The sequence below is a fragment of the Octopus bimaculoides genome, chromosome 15, assembly GCF_001194135.2.
Source record: "Octopus bimaculoides isolate UCB-OBI-ISO-001 chromosome 15, ASM119413v2, whole genome shotgun sequence".
Lineage (NCBI taxonomy): Eukaryota > Metazoa > Mollusca > Cephalopoda > Octopoda > Octopodidae > Octopus > Octopus bimaculoides.
This window is the reverse complement of record NC_068995.1, coordinates 27234093-27240914: the sequence shown is the minus strand read 5'-3', so window position 1 is coordinate 27240914 and position 6822 is coordinate 27234093. Positions and strand designations below refer to the sequence as shown.

Sequence of the window (6822 nt, the reverse complement as noted above, 5' to 3'; positions counted from 1 at the left end):
GCTTACGTATGTCCTCAGCAGTTACAGCCCATGTTTCACTGCCATGTGAATAATAATGCTTATTATATGCATTTGTAGGTTTTGCATAAACTAAACCTGCTGTTCTTGGAAAACTTTTAGAAAAATGTAGCAAATTCTTCTGTTTTATGTTAGTATGTAGATTAGAGCAGTATGATTTTTTTTTTATATGCTCCTAAGTTTATATGTCCAGCTAAGTGCACTTTTTCTTCACCTTAATCATACATCATTCATCTATTTGTGTTTCTACTCCATAAAATACTAACCCACCTGTAATTTAATTTAATTTAAGCTAACTTTCATAGTCGTAGTTTTTGTTACTCATTAGATATGTGGCCTGGCCTCTGACCCCTTGCTTTAATTTTTACAATCTTTCCTCCTTAATTTCTATATTCCCCCTCTGCCTCTTTATTACTGTCATGACTTTGAAAGGAGCAGTCTTTCTGCCCTTTCTTATTTACAATGTGTCATCGTAAGGTAAATACCACCATGACCGATATCCAAAATACAGTAGAGAAGGCTAGCCACTGGAGTTGGTTAAAAAAAGACGATGAGTGATGGCTAGAGAAATATTGAGCTTTGTTTTTAATAGCCAGTTGATCTAGCAAGCGGGGCCTCATATCAGTGAGGGGGGCTGGTGCGCATTGATGCCGTCAAGAGGTAGGCCCCGAAACGGCGCGCATTCTCTCCTGATGACCCTATACACTTGCTGGCTTCCGGTATGCGGAGTTCTCGACTGGTAGCACTTGCATGTGCGAGTTGTTCGCAAGACATCTAGCTTGGCAAGTTAATTTATGAATATTATGTGGCTTAGATTGTATTAATTATTATAATAAAAGATTGCATTAATTATTATAATAAAAGTTTTAAACATCAATGTACATTAAAAATAGTGTCCATCTTGCTAACACTTTATGTAGAGATAGAAATAGTATGTTTACTTTACTATTTGCTAAAAGTGAAAACAGAAGCTAAGTTTTTATTGTTTTTTTTTTTAATCTTTGTCTTATTTTATTTTAATGTAATGCCATTTAATCTCTCTCTTTCTCTCCTATTCAGCATCCTTGCCCAGCCAATTTCTCATATGTTTATTTGATATTATGTAGCTTACATTAATACAAATTCTATTCTGTTTTATGTTAGTATGTAGATTAGAATAATATGATTTTTTTAATATGCTCCTAACTTTATATGATAATATATAGCTTGAAAAGTTAATTTATGATATTATATGGCTTAGGGTGTATTAGTAATAATAATTATAATGAAAGTTTTAAATATTAATGTACGTTAAAAACAGCATCCATCTTGCTAACACGTTATGCCCACCTTCCCACTCTCATCCCTGCCATTTCAATCTAAACGAACATGACTTCCTTCCCTAGTTAACTGTCCTATGAGTAGAGGTTTTTCCTCCCTGTACGCATATACTTGTATGCATGCACCTGTCAGCGTACTGTATAAGTGTATGTATGTACTTATGTGCACCTCATTATGTTTATATGTTAGTGTGGATGTATGTGTTTATAAGTATATATGTAGGTGCTTAGGAGTATATATGTATATATTTACATCTACGTGTAAGTTTATGTGGACTGCATATTCATATGTGTGTAAGTATATATGTGTGTGTAGGTGTATGGGTGTGTGTGTATATATAAGCATATAAGGTTAATACTGTGTATATGTATATATGGACACTGACTGGCCTTCGTGCGGGTGACACGTAAAAGCACCCACTACACTCTCTGAGTGGTTGGCTTTAGGAAGGGCATCCAGCTGTAGAAACTCTGCCAAATCAGATTGGAGCCTGGTGTAGCCATCTGGTTTCACCAGTCCTCAGTCAAATCGTCCAACACATGCTAGCATGGAAAGCGGACGTTAAACGACGACGACGATAACTACTTTCATGCCCTTCTTACTCCTCTCTTTACTGATCCTTAATTTGGATGCTGTATGGGAGTGAGGAAATTGTACTTTATTGAATTAAATACAAGATGTACCAAGGTATATAGATAGACATATTAGACTACTTCAATCTCTTCTTACCACTCTCTTTACTGACCCTTAATCTGGATACTGTATGAGAGGGAGGAAATTATACTTCATTAAATCGAATACATGATGTACCAAGGTTGTAGACTACCTAGCAAACATTTGCACAGATCTTCTTTTCAAACATGGACAAAACCCAGCAACAACTACCTTCCCATTGTTCCTCCCAAGTACACAATTTTGGGGCTGCAAATATCAACGTTGGCACAATGAAGGGGAAATCTGGTGAGATTATCAAAATGATGGAGTGTTGCTATGTCGATGTGTGTGGTATGCAAGATGTGAGATGAAAAGAGGCCTCTGCTAAATTCATCATGAGTAAGAAACAGAGGTTCAAATTCTTCTAGGTAGGCAGGAGTGATGGAGTGGGTGAGATGGGCATACTCTTAGCAGAAAAGTGGGTAGATAAGGTACCTGAGGTAGTCAGAGTATGTGATAGGATTATTAAGTTGAGACTTATCATAAGATTGATTAATAATTACATTTATCTCTGCCTATGTTCCACAGGCTGGGCTGGCTGATGATCAGAAGGACCAATTCTATGAGGTACTTTTACAGACTACCTCAATGACAGACTTCATTACTGAGGCTGGTGTCTTTAATGGACATGTTGTGCAGCATTGCCATGGATTCCATGTGTGCATGGCTTTGATTCCAGGAATGAGGAGAAAACAAGGCTACTTGAGTTCTGTGATGCAAATGATCTCATGATCTGCAACGCTAACGTCAGAAATCCAGCCAGCCACCTAATCACTGATCAGTCTGGTGGGAACATAAGCCAGGCTGATTACCTTATCACTAGGCAATGAGATAGGCTGATGCTCACAAATGCAAAATCTTTCCCAGGTGAAGAGTGTGCACCCCAACATAGGTTACTAGCATGTGACATAAGAATTAGGGCTAGGAAGACTAGGGCTAGAAATAAACCATGCTGGAAAAGATTATGGAAGCTCAAAGACCCAGCAAATGAACAAGAATTTAGAAATATTCTAACGGAAGTCGATGATGATAGAGAGGAAGAGGAGGAAAGGACATATACAGTAGCTTAGAGGACAACTGGAAGTTCCTGTGGGACAATTTACTGGGTGCTGCTGACCAAATCTGTGGTTGGTGCAAAGTCCTAGCTAGTAGGGGAACAAGGAGGTGGACAGTGCTATAAAAGCAAAGAGCCAGGCCTGGAAGGACTGGAAAAACAGTGGAAGCAGAGCATTATATCAGGGAGTAAGAAGGGAGGGTAGGTGACAGGTTTACATAGTAAAAGGAATAGCAGAAGGTAAGAAGTTTGCCAATGTTATGCAGCAGGAGGATCAGAGGCATGAAGTGTTCAGGATTGCAAAGCAGTGTATCAGAGAGAATAGAGATGTGGTAGGTGAGAAGTGTGTGCGAATGGATAATGGTAAGTTTGCAGTTTGTGACTCAGAGAAGAAAGATGCGTGGGGATGCCATTATGAAAGATTGTTAAATGTGGAGAATGAATGGGGAAGGAGAATCTTTCAAATATTAAACTAATTGAGGGATCAGCCATCAGAGTTGATAGCAGTATGATAGATAAGGCAATTAAGGTTATGAAGACTGGGAAAGCCCCTGGACCATCAGATATCACTGCTGAGATGATTAAAATATCAGGTGCTGTGGGATATAGCCTAGTCACTTGCATAGCAAATCAGGTTATTCAGGAAGGCATCATCACCAAAGACTGGTATAGTAGTATTATAGTTAGCTGCTACAAGGGTAAAGGTGATGCCTCAGATAGAAACAACTACAAAGGTATCAAACTGCTGGACCAGGTCATGAAAATTACAGAGAGAGTTATATCTCAACTAATTAGGAGTAGAATTAAACTAGATGAAATGCAGTTTGGTTTTATTCCTGGGAGGAGTACCACAGATGCCATCTTCCTAGTGAGACAGCTGCAAGAAAAGTATTTGGCCAAAAGTAAACCATTGTACTTAGCCTTCGATGACCTGGAGAAAGCTTTCGACAGGGTTCCTCACACTCTTATCTGGTGATCTCAAAGCTAGGAGTAGAGGAATGACTTGTTACAGCCACACATGCCATGTACAGCAATGCTGTGAGTAAGATGAGAGTCAGCCTTGAATACAGTGATGAATTTAGTGAACAAGATGGAGTTCACCAGGGAACAGCTCTTAGTCCACTCTTATTCGTGACAGTCCTCCAAGCCATAACAGGAATTGAAAACTGGATGCCCATGGGAACAGCTACATGCTGATGATCTTGTTCATATTGCAGAATCTGAATTGGAGAAATTTCGGGTTTGGAAGCAAAATCTGGAATCAAAGGGCCTTAAAGTTAACTTAGCAAAGACTAAAGTTGTTGTTAGCAAGAAAGCAGATAAGACTCTTCTTCTGTCAGGTAAATGGCCCTGCTCAATATGTAGGATAGGAGTGGGATGTAATTCCATTTGCTGCACCAAATGTAAGCTATGGATACATAAGAGATGCAGTGAAATTTCATGTAGGTTAGCAGATAAGGTCGTTTTCATGTGTGGCAGATGCACAGGAACAATAAGCACTAAGAGCACAAGAGACTTAGATGCATTCAAATGCCCAGGAGGCTCTCTTGAGGTAGTAGATAGTTTCTGCTATTTAGGTGACCAAATTAGTAACGGTGGTGGATGCTCTGAAAGTATTGTCTCTAGAATAAGAATAGGATGGAGGAAGTTCAGAGAGCTACTACTCTGTTGGCAACAAACGGATTCTCTCTCAGAGTGAATGGTAGATTATATGATGCTTGTGAGAGAACGGCTACATTACATGATAGTGAGAGACATGGGCTCTGACTGCAGAGGACGTAGACTGGAGAAGAACGAAGGTAGTATGTTCTGTAGAATTTGCAACATCAGTGAGAATGACTGACAAGCACAACTGTGTTGAGAGAAAAGTTAGGCATAAGAGGGATTAAATGTGGTATGCAGGAGAGGAGAATGCATTGGTTTGGACATGTGAGGTGTACGAGTAAAGACAGCTGTATACAGAAGTGCCTGTCACTGAAAGTGGATGGTATCTGTGGAAGAAGGAGACCCATGAGGAAGACATGGGATGAAGTGGTGAGGACCGATCTTAGGATGTTGGGACTCACAGACAAAACGACAATGGCCTGAGATGTTTGGCGATATGAGGTTCTAGAGAAGACCTGCACATGTCAGCGAAACTGAGTGCTAGAAATGTTGTGTCCCACTCACATGTAACAACAAACTTTTCACACACCCTTCCCCAAGAAACTGTACTACATCTCTGCTTCTAAACTGCATATTTCTCTTCCTCACATTTCCTCTTCATAAACTATGGTTGTCTTCCAATCCACTTTTCTATCCTCACTGCCCTCACTATCCTCACTGTATCGATGCTTCCCCCACCCCATTTTTCTGCCCAGGTTTTTGTCAGTCACTGCAATCCCCACTCTTTACTTGCTCCTTCTTGGCAATACCTGACTGCGTATTTTATGACCTTTGTACCTCTCTCTTCCTCACTCTTCCATCACATCTATGCTCTGATCCTTGTTACTTGTGAGTATACTCTGGCACTTCACCATTTCTCTCCTGCTCTCTCTTATACTTTTGCTGTTTCCTACTCTCCCTCTTTCCCTTGCTCTTCTCTCTGGCTGGGTAGCCATGTATCTCCTTTACAGCAGCACACCTATTTCTGCCCTCATTCTTGATCACTCTCTCTCTCCTTCTCTTGTTTTTCCCCTGACTAGTATCTCCTTTACATCAGCATACCTGTTTCTGTCCTCTTTCTTGCACCCCCCTCTCTCTCTCTCTCTATCTTTCATCTCTCTTTCTCTGACTGGTAACCATGTACCTCCTCTATAGCAAGACACCTATTTCTGCCTCTCTATTTCTCTGTCACACTCCAACCTTTCATCATCTGATACCAGATCACCTCCCTCAATGCCCCGTCTGTTATAGCAAGATGCTTGTTTCTGCCTCTCTGTCACACTCTAACCTTTCATCCTCTGACATAAATTCTCCACCTCAAATTCCCCTACTCCTCTCATAATTCCTTGTCTTGCGAGTTACTTGGTGACTCTTCCAGTGCTGGTACCATGTAAAAAGCACCCAGTCCACGAGGGGCATCCAGTTATAAAAATCATGCCAAAACTAACCTTTGCCTGTGCTAGTGTCACATAAGAGCACTGAGTCCACTCTGCAGAGTGGTTGGTGTTAGGAAGGGCATCCAGCCATAAAAACCCTGCCAAAACAGACATAGTAGCCTAGGATATAGTTCTCTATATGGCCGGCTCCTGTCTACCATCCTACCCATGCTTAGAAGATGGATGTTAAATGATGATGATGTACATTACATGTTTGTAAGATCATGTACCCATGTGTAAATATGCATATATTTTAATAGTTTTGAATACATACACATGTACAACATTTGTGAAATTAGATAGAGCATTTATTGTAGAAAATAATATAATGCAGAATAATGAATGAATCATTGACTATGAGATATAGTATTGAAACCTGTATAATATTTGGGGAGTGATAAATATAATTTTCTTATTTTCCTGTTACTTTAGTATTTTCATTTACATCCATATATTCTCATTAGCAACTCTCATCATGTACATTTTCCAACAATACCTCCACTTGAAAAAAATCTATTATTCAAACAGACAAGTCAAGATGTGGCAATTCTCAGAAAGTTTAGTAAAACACCAGCAGTCATTATTGATGGCATGGGCTCTCTAGTGTGTGTGTGTATATGTATGTATGTATATATA

The 6822-nt window shown here is 39.7% G+C and overlaps 1 protein-coding gene across 1 annotated transcript in view; it reads left to right on the top strand.

Moving 5' to 3' along the window:
- LOC106873751 (leucine-rich repeat protein SHOC-2-like) overlaps positions 1-6822 on the top strand; it is a 705478-nt gene that overhangs the window by 368421 nt on the left and 330235 nt on the right. The window lies entirely within an intron of this gene.